The 12,649-nt window shown below is 42.8% G+C and overlaps 1 protein-coding gene across 7 annotated transcripts in view; it reads left to right on the plus strand.

Moving 5' to 3' along the window:
- Nucleotides 1-4,370: 4,370 nt before the first annotated feature.
- CASR (calcium sensing receptor) overlaps nt 4,371-12,649 on the plus strand; it is a 103,447-nt gene continuing 95,168 nt past the window's right edge. For 3 of the 7 annotated variants that reach the window (XM_024578066.4, XM_053918426.2, XM_053918429.2), the window contains exon 1: nt 4,981-5,212. The gene's annotated coding sequence lies outside the window, so the exon portion shown is untranslated. Of the gene's footprint in view, nt 4,511-4,693; nt 4,873-4,980; nt 5,213-12,649 lie in introns of those variants that run through there. The other 4 variants (XM_053918427.2, XM_053918430.2, XM_053918428.1 and 1 more) reach the window with 3 other exon arrangements.

Here is a 12,649-nt window from a genome sequence, read left to right on the forward strand (position 1 = left end):
ATGAATAGAAGCTACACCAGAAGGAGGTGTAATTATAGAGTAAGTGATTGAATTGTAAGCAAACACCCTAACATTTTCAGATCCCCCCAAATGTTGTCTCTTTCAAAGCAATTACTTTGGTGATAATCAAGTAGTGCTCCATAAACTTTACAGTTTTCAGAGTGGTGCTGCCATTGCTCAAAGCTCACTTGTAACTCTTCTTTGGGGGGTTTTCCTTGAAGGAAGTTAATGTAACTTACTCCAAAACCCAGGCTCTCCAGTGGACAGGTCCCTGGGAAGCTCAGCTGTCAAGAACCTCAGATTCTCCTGGCTGGCAAGAACTGTTAAGCTTCTAACCTAGACAGCTCTGATTGTCAGAAAGTTCTCATTCATTTCGAACTGAAACCCGCCTCACTGTACCTTCCCTCGCTGGACATAATGGAGTCTGGGGCGAATGTCAGGCATCTGTGTACCACCTCCACCATTTAGCCATTAAAAAAAAGTTTTATTTATTTATTTTTGGAAAGAGGGGAAGAGAGGGAGATAGAGAAGAAGACAAACATCAGTGTGAGAGAGAAACATTGATAGGTGGCCACTTGTAAGCACCTGGACCAGGACTGAATCTGCAAACCAGGCATGTGCCCTGACCAGGAATGGAACCAGCCACCTTTCACTTTGTGGGATAACGCACAACCAAGCCACACGGTTCAGGGCACCATTTTTATCATATCCAAATATTACTGGTGGTATTAGTTTCTAATATCATTTTTTCAAATTACCCAATTTTCAGATAAGTAATTTTTCCTTAAATGGAAACTACATCACCTTGTAAGTAGAAAACCTGTATCATTTGGAACTTACCAGCATAAGGAATAATATCAAAAGGAAGAGAAAGTGATGATATTTAATTCTACTTAGGAAGTTGTTGCCTAGCAAAGGTCTGCACCTGAGGCAGCCTCTCTTTGTTCCTTTTTAAAATATATTTTATTTATTATGCTATTATAGTTGTCCCATTTTTTTTCCTCCCCTTCATTCCCCTCCACCCTGCACACTACCTCCCACCCACATTCCCCTCCTTTAGTTCATGTCCATGGGTCATACATGCAAGTTCTTCAGCTTCTACATTTCCTATACTATCCTTAACCTCCCCCCTGTCTATTTTCTACCTATCATTTATGCTTCTTTTCCCTGTACCGTTTCCCCCATTCTCCCCCCTCTCCCTCCCCACTGATAACCCTCCATGTGATCTCTATTTCTGTGAATCTATTCCTGTTCTAGTTGTTTTCTTAGTTCATTTTTGTTTTTGTGTTTTTTTAGGTTTGGTTGTTGATAGTTGTGAGTTTGTTGTCATTTTACTGTTCATGGTTTTTGATCTTCTTCTTTTTCTTAGATAAGTCCCTTTAACATTTCATAGAATAGGGGCTGGGTGATGGTGAACTCCTTTAACTTGACCTTATGTGGGAAGCACTTTATCTGCCCTTCCATTCTAAATGATAGCTTTGCTGGAGAGAGTAATCTTGGATGTAGGCCCTTGCCTTTCATGACTTGGAATACTTCTCTCCAGCCCCTTCTTGCCTGCAGGGTTTCTTTTGAGAAATCAGCTGAGAGTCTAATGGAAACTCCTTTGTAGGTAACTGTCTCCTTTTGTTTTGCTGCTTTTATGATTCTCTCCTTATCTTTAATCTTGGCTAATGTAATTATGATGTGCCTTGGTGTGTTCCTCCTTGGGTCTAACTTCTTTGGGACTCTCTGAGCTTCCTGGACTTCCTGGAAGTCTATTTCCTTTGCCAGATGGGGAAGTTCTCCTTCATTATGTTTTCAAATAAGTTTTCAATTTCCTGCTCTTGTTCTTCTCCTTCTGGCACTTATATGATTCAGATGTTGGAATGTTTAAAGTTGTCCCACAGTTTCCTACACCTCTCCTCATTTTTTTGTTCTTGTTTCTTCATTCTCTTCCTGTTGGATGTTTATTTTTTCCTTTTGTTCCTAATTGTTGATTTGAGTCCCGGTTTCCTTCCTCTCATTGTTGGTTGCCTGTACATTTTCCTTTATTTCACTTTTTACAGCCTTCACTTTTTCCTCTATTTTGTGATCACACTCAACCATTTCTGTGACCATCCTGATTACCAGTGTTTTGAACTGTGCATCTGACAGGTTGGCTATCTCTTTGTTGCTTAGTTGTATTTTTTGTGGAGCTTTGATCTGTTCTTTCATTTGGGCTTTTTTTTTTTTTTTCTGGTCTCTGGGCACCTGTTATGTAGTAAGGGGCGGAACCTTAGGTGTTCATCAGGGCCAGGCAACTGGTGTTGCTGCATTGTGATGCTGTATGTGGGGCACGGGTCTGAGAGGGAACAGTCCCACTTCCTCCCCTCTGCTGGTTTTTAGTCTCTTACCTCACTACCCACAATGACATTGGTCCCTTCTGGTGCTGATTCCCAGGTGGGTGGGGTTGTGTACATTCTAGGACCCTGTGGGTCTCTCCAAGGAATTCTCCTGTGAGGCTGGGAGTTTCTCCTGCCACCTCAACCCCACAGGTTTTTTCAGTCAGAGGTTTTGAGGCTTTATTTCCCCACACTGGAACCCTGGGTTGCATGGTCTGTCTCACTCCCCAGTTGTTCCTCCTGGTTTATTCACATGCAAATGTGCGACCGCCAGGTCTGCCAGTTGCCACCTCCTTAGAAGTCCTCTCAGCTCCATCTGCCCATCTCCGCCCCTCCTACTGGTCCAGATGAATGTTTCTTCTTTAATTCCTTGGTTGTCGGACTTCCATACAGTTCGATTTTCTGTCAGTTCTGGTTGTTTTTTGTTTTTAAATTTCTTGTTTTCCTTCTTTTGGTTGTGTGAGGAAGCACAGTGTGTCTAGCTACGCCTCCATCTTGGCCAGAAGTTCAGTCTCTCTTTGTTAAAAAAGATTAGCAGATGTTGAGAGGTGTAGAGAAAAAGTACACAAAATGATACTTCTTCCTTGACACAGTCATGGGCTCAGGAGAACTGAGCATACTTTTTTCACCACGTGATGTTGTTTAACCTCACAGCCTGTGTAAAGCATCCCCTATATCTCCAGTGGGAGGTGTAAACATTGAGAGCCACTAATGAAGTGGTCAAGCGCTTTGTGGTCAAACTGATCAGATTGAGGTCATGGTTGTTCTGCCTCCTAGCTGCCCCATCCTATACACCTTAAACACTGTAAACTTCAGTTTCTTTGTCTTTAAATGGGAGTAATATTAACTCTTCAAAGTCATGCTTTCTTAAAGACATTTGAATGTTATGCCCAGGTTGTAAACTGAATATTAAAGAGTATAAATTCAGTCTAAGACTCCAGTGTCATTCAGCTTTGGGGCTGAATTAATTCAGCCTGTAGACCCTGACCAAGCTGTGCTTGTAGCCAACTAAAATCTCTAAGCTTTCTGACATGCACTGCTACTGAGCCAAATCCCTCGTTGTGAATTTGTGTTGCTGGGCATTTGGGCTTGAGGGAGCACTTGGCATTTATTCTTATTAACTAGATCCTCCCCTTCATTTTAACGTGGTGCTGGAACATTTGTTCAACTCCTTCTCCCACCCTGCATTTGAGGGGAAGAAAGTCAAATGGGCAGAACTGGGCTATAATGAGGATGTATCTGAGACCCTATCTATGAGGCTGCATTCCTTTGAAATAAGAAAATGGAAAGTTTTGCTGAGTATCCACTAAGTTTCAGGGACGTTCCTTTAACATCTCATTTAATAATCCAAGAACCCCATAATATAGGTGTAATCGCCACTTTACAGAGAAGAAATCTGCATTTTTTTATTTGAAGTTAAGCATGGTAACTATGCTATTTTTTACTTTTTTCGCTTAATATTATTTTGTAAATGCCTTACTCACTTTATCATATTGCTTCATATTTTCTTTTTTCTCTTATAAATAAATGCTCTCTCCTTATTCTAAAAACATTTTGAGACATTCTTACCTTGATATTTATCATTTTAATGGTTGTATAATAACCCTAAGTTACCCTACCTTAATTTATTTAACGAGTTACCTATTGTTGAGAATTTGGTGTTGTTTGTTTTTCTTTGTTTTTTAAATTATTATTTTCTGTAATAAATGATCCTGTTATGAACATCTGCACAAGAATTATTTGTTATGGAAATTTCCCCAAGAATGGAATTATTCCATCAAAGGGGATTTGGCTTTTTATAGAGACTAGCAGATTGTTTACCCAAAGGAGTGTGTAGTATTTGAGGGTAGAAAGAAAAATCTGGTTTTCTACAAAAGAAACTAATTTTCCACTTATTCATAAAATAGTTGAGCGCCTGATAGGTGACGGGCGCCATGCCAGGCTGGGGACTGAGATGAGCAAAGCAGCCGTGTGCCCGTCTTCAGGCAGAGCAGGGTCGAGTTTGGTAAAGGCGACCACGCGCTCCAGGTGCCTGCCTCCGGCGGTGAGGAAAGCGCACCCCTCCGTGCAGAAGAGTGGAAAGAGGGAGCCGTTTGCGAATACAGAGAAGGTCTCCTAGCATAGACAGCTTTCGACCTGAGTCTTGCGGAGTGAGTAAGAGTCTTGGCACTGGATTTATATTTATTTTACTGTGACTCTCTGGCCTTCTATCATAAAAATATTTTTCCCACTCTTGGCACAGAGAACGTTGGCGGAGTCGTAAGTCCCCAATGTCGTAAGCCTCTTTCCATCTCCAAGGAGGAGGAGGGAAGGGGGTGTCTTCGACAGCCGGTGCGGGTCCGGGGTCCGGGAACTCCTGGCGCTGTTCTGCAGACGACAGCAGAGAACCCAAGCTCGGGGCCAGCAGTCCCCAAGGACCAGACCCGACGCGTGGCCCTCGGGAGAGGGAAGTCGTGCTCTCGGCGCCTGGCTCCAGAGGAGCCAGCTCAACTCGATCAGGATTGGGAAGACGGTGAGGGAAGCGGAGCTGCCCAGGGTGCAGGGTTAGAGAGCCTCCCGCGAGTGGGCTCCGAGGGGAGCTAGGCTCAGCAGTCGTGGGCCCGAGGGGGCAGGCGGGCGGGGAGTGAGAGAGGGGCGGAGCTCCGAGGCCAGGGCCGCGGCAGCCACCCAGAGGGTCTGCGGGGGCTGCTGTGGCCAGACTCGAGGGCGGGGGCCTCTGCGGGACCGTGACCTTGGAACCCGGAGCGAGGCCCACGCGCCGTCCTAGCTCAGCTGCGAGCCCATCCTCGTGGAGACCCACAGCTGACCAGCCGGCGCTGCCCCGGGTGAGGGAGCTGGGGCCCGGGCGCCAGGTAGGACCCAGAGCCGCGAGGAGGGCGGGCAGAAAGCGTCCCAATGCGGGAGGGGCAGCATCGGGTCTGGGGGCTGCGGGCTCCGAGCCAAAGGAAGGGCGCAGGCCAAAGCAGCTCAGCCCTGGGAACACTGGGTGTCGGCCATGGGGCAAGTGAAGTTACAGGACCAAACGCTGCTCGGGCTCAGGATCGGACGGCTCAGTTACCCTGAGAAGGAGCGGTGGGCCGCTCTGGCGGATGGACCCGAGTGCGCACCAAGACTCGGGCTGTGGGTAGTGTCTTGTGTCTGTGCCTTGTTTCTTCGGCCTGTATGTAGCACTGTCACAGAGAACACCTTCTCCATGTGTGTTAACGAGGGAACAGTTTTCTAGTGTGTACGGAACGGAGGGACACGGCATCCTTGCCCAAGCCCCCAGCTAGCGACTTTAGGGACCTTGCCTCGGTGCCACCATATTCCTTGGGGATTAAAAGAAGTACCAGATTGATGGAGTATTTTATTATTTTCTAAATTATTTTAAAATTATAGTTTCAATAAATAACACATGCGATATAGTTTTGAACAGCCAAGCAATACAAAAGTTTATCTTCTAGAGTAATGCCTATACTAGCATTTGTTTATTTATACCTTCCTTGTTTTCTCACCATATTATTTCCTCCTCTTCTTGTTCTGTCCTCTCCTATTAATTCTGTATCCCACCTGCTGCCCAGAAAAAGTACCAGGGGAAAATGACGTCACCCCCACTACCTAGGGCATTCCTTAATCCCCAGTGCTCCCAGCTGGCATCACCCCTGCTGTCTTCAAAGTCTTTGACTGCGGCAGCCCTTGGGTAAGGAGCCCACTACGGAGAGGACATTTCATTTATTTGCCTTAACTCTCCCAGCTACTCAAAGAAAGTGGCACTGGAGAAGAGTCCGTGACCAGTTCTGTCCTACCTATTCTTTCCCTTAAACTGGACTTTGCAAGTGCAATTTAAGTAGAGTCTGGTAGTGAGGGGAGTCAATGAAGGATATGTCCTAAAATGCTCTAAATTTCCAGAAATTAACACTTAGCAAGTTCCAATTCCTGAAAGCAGAACTCCCCCGGTTGCACCTTGCCCCCATTGCCTCCCCCTTCCCCCAGAACGAAGAAGAGTTGTGTGGTTCTTTTCCTCTGTAAGAACTCAGAGGCTGGAGGTTTTATATTTGTGAGGGGGGTGGGAAGGAGCTGTAGAGGAAGTAGGAGCAGGCCAGGACCCCTGAGTGGAGAAGAATCCTGGGGCGCTGGGACCCGTCATTCAGAAACAACCTCCAGGTAATCTAGTAAGAGGCCACATATGTGGCTTATCGCTTGCAAACAGTGCAATTAACTCTTTCCAATGCTTTTTCTATGCAAGGCCAGAACAGATTCAGAAGTAGAAAAAAACCAGCAAATAAATCCATTTTTATCTACATGATAAAATAGAAATTGTTTAAATTATTTTTACTGAATTAAAAGGTTTTTTTGGAGTTGTGTAGAGTGTCTAAAATAACCTAATGGTTACTCCAGTCACCACATTTTCCTTTAGTATTTTTTATTTTTTCATGTTGCATAACCTTGACCTGGATCTGAAACATGTCAAAATATGCAGGTTGGCTAGAAGCTGCCACTTCTAAGAAGACTTTGGATTGGGGGGTTGGAAGGGGAGAAGATTAGAAAATAAGGACTGATCCTTGTGGTAGGGTCGAGAAATAAGGAAAAGGAATGGATTGAGTATCAGCTTGAGTCTGGTAAGAAATCAGGTATGATTAGGAGAACAGGGAAATGAGTAAGAGACAAAGGAGTCACTCACCATTCATTCATTCAAAACGTTCACAGAGTGCCTGGTTATGTGCCAGTTGCTGGGGGGGAAATGGTGAATTCGGGACCAGGAGATTAGGGACCAGGCAACGTCCCTAATCTCCTGAAACTTACAGATGTTTAGGGAGGCAACCCTTAGTAAAATAGCTATTGAAAATGCGTCATCTCATACACCAAAAGATTGCAGGTTTGTTCCCCAGTTGGAGCACGAAGAGGAGGTACCAATGGATGTTTCTCTCTTTCTCTCTCTCCCTTTCTCTCTCTCTAAAACCAATAAACATATCCTCAGGTGAGGATTAAAAAGAAAATGTAATTTCAAACTAAAATACGCTTTCTAAAGGAAAGAAATAAAATTCTTTGAGGGTGTACACAGACTGCGCTTCAAGACCAAGGGAGGCTTTCTCAAAGAGGATTCCCTTGAGCTGATATTCAAGGGCAGGTGGGAATGTTGAGGATGTACATGGTTTTCAGACAGGATCAGAATGTATCAGTTAGGAACTGCATTTGGCTGCTGAGAATCAAGAAGTCTGTTTTCTGTGTGGCGTTTTCCGTACAGCTTGTGTACACACATAGAGTTGGCATTTTTGGACTTTGGGGAAAGGATGCTTTGTTATCATGGTATCATTTGTCCTCTCTTGAGTTGGTCATAGTTTTCCATTACTGTTATTCTTGCTTTTTAATTAAATGTTTAAATTAATTTTATTCTTATCAGTTTGTTATTGTGCACAACAAAATATGTACATTGCAGTTTAAATGTGAATCATTAATAGTCTCATTGCTAAGGAAGATATGTATGAAATTGCCATACCCAATTCAATTTGTACAGTGACAGTTTATTGTTGTCACTGAGTACTTTCCCAGGTGAAAACAGGTGTGGCGGGTAGACTACAGTATCTTTTCTCCACCTGTAAAGCTTCACATACCTCTTCAGAGTTTCATATGCAGTCCTTAAGTAAAGGGGGAAAAAGCTAATTGCATTGATGCTGTAAGTAAAAGTAACCTAAAGCTCACAATGGGGTGCTCTGGCAAGCAACATATTCTATGTGCAAATAAATATTTTCATTTATTCAACACTATTTACAGTAAATCTTCTAATGTCCAGCACTGTGTTAGATGCTATGGATAAAATGGGTTAGTAAGACACAGTCCCAGCATTTAAGGAATTCGTAGAAGTCTAAGAGAGGGGACTCATACCTATCCATGCAAGGTAGGAAAGTGTTGTGGTTGCTATAATTAGGATGCAGTGATGTGCATTTAAGGGAGTGGTCAATTCTACCAAGGAAAGGAGGGGTTGAGGAAAGTTTCATGGAAGAGTTAACATTTAAGTTGAATCTTGAAATACAAGACATTCCTCAAGATAAGTAAAGTGGGGAGGGCATTATAGAAGAGGAATTAGTGTGAAAAACAAAACAAAACAAACAAAAAAGCAGAGGCACAACGTCCAGGACCTTCAAGTGGCTCAAAGAGCTTAAGCATAAGGAACAAAGAGGGACTCATTAAGAGACAAGGCTGGAGTGGTGGGCAGGCCAGGTCACAGAACCTGCAAGCAGTCATATAAATAGCCTGGTGGTTACACTATGTAGCCAAAGGTGTTATGGACCCAGGTTTGAGTCATGGCTTGGCCATTTTCTAGCCATGGAACCTTGGTCAAGTGACTTGGCCTCAACATGTAATGGTGATAAAGGTTGTACCTCCCTCATTGGGTTGCTGCAAGAATTGAGATAAGCCATGTGGTACCTGGTACAGATTATACACCCAGTTATTATTGGCTATTATATTCATTATTCATCCTAGGACAAAGGAAACCACTGGAAGGTTTTAAATAAAGGAGTGACTTAGTGTGCATTTTGTTTAGAGCACAAGCATTCTGGCTGTATGGGAATTCCCAGTTAACGTGGAGTAAGTTTGGAGCAGAGAAACCACTTAGAGAGAATATAACCATTCAAATGACAGTGAAGATGGCATGAATGATGGTGGCCATGATAGTGGCTGTGGAGAAAAGGAGACAAATGCTTGAGATGTCTGTGAGGTAGACGCCATAGAACTCAGTTACTCATTAGATGTGGGGAGTGGAATTCTGCCCCGTCACCCTTTGGTCTATCATCCAGGTGATCTCGGGGTAAACAAAAGGAAGCTGGGCACCAAGCAGGACTAGGGATCAGGTATCTAGGAAGTGCTTGTCCCTCTCATCTCTCAGAGGCCTTTAGTTCAAGGTAAATGAACATGAAACTTCATCCGTTTGCATTGTCATAAAGCAGCACATACAACCCTCCCTTGTGCCTAGGAGTTTTGGTTCAACCCTTGCTGTCAGTCCGATTGAAGTTTTTCTCCTTTGCTCAAGTGTCTTCCCACAATTCAATAAGCACCGGCTGAGGGGCCTTTACTAAAGTCAGTGATAATTAGAGGATTTGGGGGGGCCCTATTTTATAATGCAGTGTAATCTTGGTACTCATTCATTCATAAAGCAGAAAAAAAATCCACACATGTGTGATAATGTTTGCTGAAAAGTTGCCAGTAGCTTTGTGCCTATTTCCCCAAAATGTGGATCCTGGGAAATACTGCTTGTAGTACAGCTTGAACAGCTGTATCATTACTCAAAGTCACAGAAATGAAAAGACGTTATAATAAGGCAGGGCCAAGAAGTGAAGTGGCAAAATGTGAAGTGAGGAAAAATGAGGTCTGGAGTTTGTATAAAAGTAGACTTTCCATGTCTGTGACCTTGGGCAACATATCTAACCTCTCTGAGCCTCAGGTTTTACTGGTGGGTATTCTTTTGATATCTGTAAAACCAAGGTAATATATCCTTCAAGGGGTGGTTGTTAGGGTTCAATGAGCTGTATATGGAAAGTGGTTAACACAATGCCTGGCATGGGGTGGGTGCTTAACTGGCCCATAGCCTCTGACTCAGCTCTCTCTGAGGTCTTTCCTTATTTTGAAAAAGCAGGGAGAATGAAGATATCTTGGGGTGTGTAACCTGAATTAATTGGCTTTTATGTGGTTCTCATCTATAATTATCTTTTCCCCCCTGTGAACCAGGACAAAAACCTGCTTACCTCCACTCTCGGGGAAAGCTTCTCAGAGATGATGGTGCAAAGGTAATACGATGCCTGCAGACAGGAAGCTAATTTTAGCTATTCTTCTTTCAACAAGTCTTTCACGTACACACAAGCAAAATTACTAACAAATAGAAAAATGAAGCGATTTGACTTCTTTATCCTGACTTTTGTTGGTGGAGTTTCTAACAAGCATTTTTGTTGTTGTTGTTGTGTTTCATGTAGAAAGAAAGAACCAGGCTCAAAAAGATTGTAATGGCTCCTCCAATAACTGTGAGCTGTTTGTCCTTAGGAGAAAACGTTTTGGGTTTTTCCCCCCCCTCTTAATAGCAGTTGATGATTGAAAGAATTATCATATCCTCCATATAGTTTTTCTAAATATTCTAAATTTGACAAAAGCCTTCCATTTAGTTTGGCAAGCATCAGTTGAGCTCCAATTGCATGCTAGGGGGTGAGTTGGCACTCTGAAGGCAGAGATGCCCCTGTGGAAGAGGGTGGGTAAGAAGAGGGGCTGAGTGCCAGCTGATTTCAGAGAGCCAGTGAGAAGGGACCCGTCAGGCCAAGGTTCTCTACTAGTTTCAGAACCCCAGTCCCTCAGATCATGAACTCCTTCAGGTGGGGGACCAGGTCTGCTCATCTCTACGACCCAGCCCTTGCACATGGGAGCCCTTGTGTGCTGTTTCTTAGTTGAGATATCAGGAGAAAAAGGTAGTGAGCAGGCCAAGTGGCCTATTTCCTGCACTCCTAAAAATAAAAATATTCCAAATAAAGGTTTGCTCTATGCAATTAGCCAATTTTCACCCATATCTTTTGAGAGGCAGTGAAGTTAAAAGTCTAGGCTCTGGAATTAGAGTGCCTGGCCCTTTATCCCAGCTCTACAGCTTACTAGCCTATGATATTGGGCAAGTTGTTTAGCCCCTCTGTGCCCCAGTTTCCCTATTAATAAACTGAGGTTACTGTATTGGTTGTTAAATGATTTAAATGAGCTAATACACATTGTTCAAGCTCATCAAGCACAGATGCTGTGTCTTATTCAACACTGAAACCTCAGAATCCAGCATGGTGCCTGGTATGATGGAAAAGCTGAGTGAATGGACAAATCTCGATATATAGACTGATGCAGCACTTGATTGACAAAGCACTTTTTATCATTAACTCACGTGATCCTCAGAACATCTCAGGAGATAAATAGGGAGATGGGCACAACAGGTACACTCATCTCCATTTTACAAATGAGGAACTAGGGCACTGGACGGTTGCAGGGCTTGACAAAGAAAGCACAACTGTAAATGACAGACCTGATTCATGCTCTTAGCTGCATGTATTCCTAGCCCTGTGAGCTTCCCGCTAACTGGCTGCCTCTCAATCTTATGCAGGTTTCATGGAACTCAAAGGTTACCCACCACCAAAAATGAACACACATAGCTTATTTAGTTTTCTGAAGAAATGAACTTTCTGTAAATACACTCAGTCAAATTGTAACTTCAGGTTAAAACTTGAAGTTTGGGAAGTTTCTATTTTGGGGGGTGGGGAGAACAGCACAGGATATTTTATGGGAATGAAGAAGTTCTTTCTATATGTGAAAGTAGCAGAGAATCATGAAGGAAAATATTAACTGACTTTGTTATGTAAATATTTGAACTATTATGTATAAAAAGCCACAATTAACTTAAAAGGAAACTAAATTTTTAAAAATTGTAGCAAATATGCCAAAGGGTTAAAAGTTTCAATATCTAAAGAGCTCATAAAATTTAATAGGAAAAATAAGACCTTAGTTTCAAAAAGTGGGCAAAGGATTAATAGTTTTCAAATGAGGAAAAGCACACTTTGGTGCACTTTTATTAAAGTTAAGATATTTTAACTTTAATAAAAGAAATAAGGACTTTTAAAATGATATATCAGTTTGTTTATCAAGAATAGTAAGATTTTAAAGATAATGTTGGTGGAGTGAGATAAAATGGTTACCCTCATAACAAATTATCTGGAAAATAATCCCCTTAAAATTGCTTATAGTCTTTGACCAAGGGATTCAATTGCTGGGATATATCCTAAAGAAACCATTAGAGAGATCCAAGGTGGCAGAGGAGTAAGTGGAAGCTACACTAACCTCCTCCCAGGACCAATCTGGAATTACAACTAAATTGCAGAGAAATCATTAATAACTAAAGAAATCATTAGAAACATGGTTTAAGACTTATGCCTCCCCCCCATAAAAGAAAGAAGTTATCTAAAAAACTGTAAAGAAAAAAATGCCCAGTGCTATTATGTGGCTACAATAACTAAAGTGAAGAAGTGTAACACAAACCTAAAAAAATAAACACTTAGGCATGAAGATGTCCTTCACAGTGTTTATTTAGGAGAGTGTCCAACCTGTGTCCAATAATAAGGAAGTGCTTAAATAAGTTGTGGTGGGGGTGAAGTAGCTTAGACTAGCAGCTGAAAGCATGGAGTCTCACCACCGGAGTTCGAATCCTGACTTCGCCACATATCAGCCCTACAACCTTGCAAACCTCTCCATGCCTCATTTTCTGCATCTGTACAGTGCGGATGACAAGAGTACCTACCACA

This window comes from Desmodus rotundus, chromosome 2 (assembly GCF_022682495.2).
Source record: "Desmodus rotundus isolate HL8 chromosome 2, HLdesRot8A.1, whole genome shotgun sequence".
Classification (NCBI taxonomy): domain Eukaryota; kingdom Metazoa; phylum Chordata; class Mammalia; order Chiroptera; family Phyllostomidae; genus Desmodus; species Desmodus rotundus.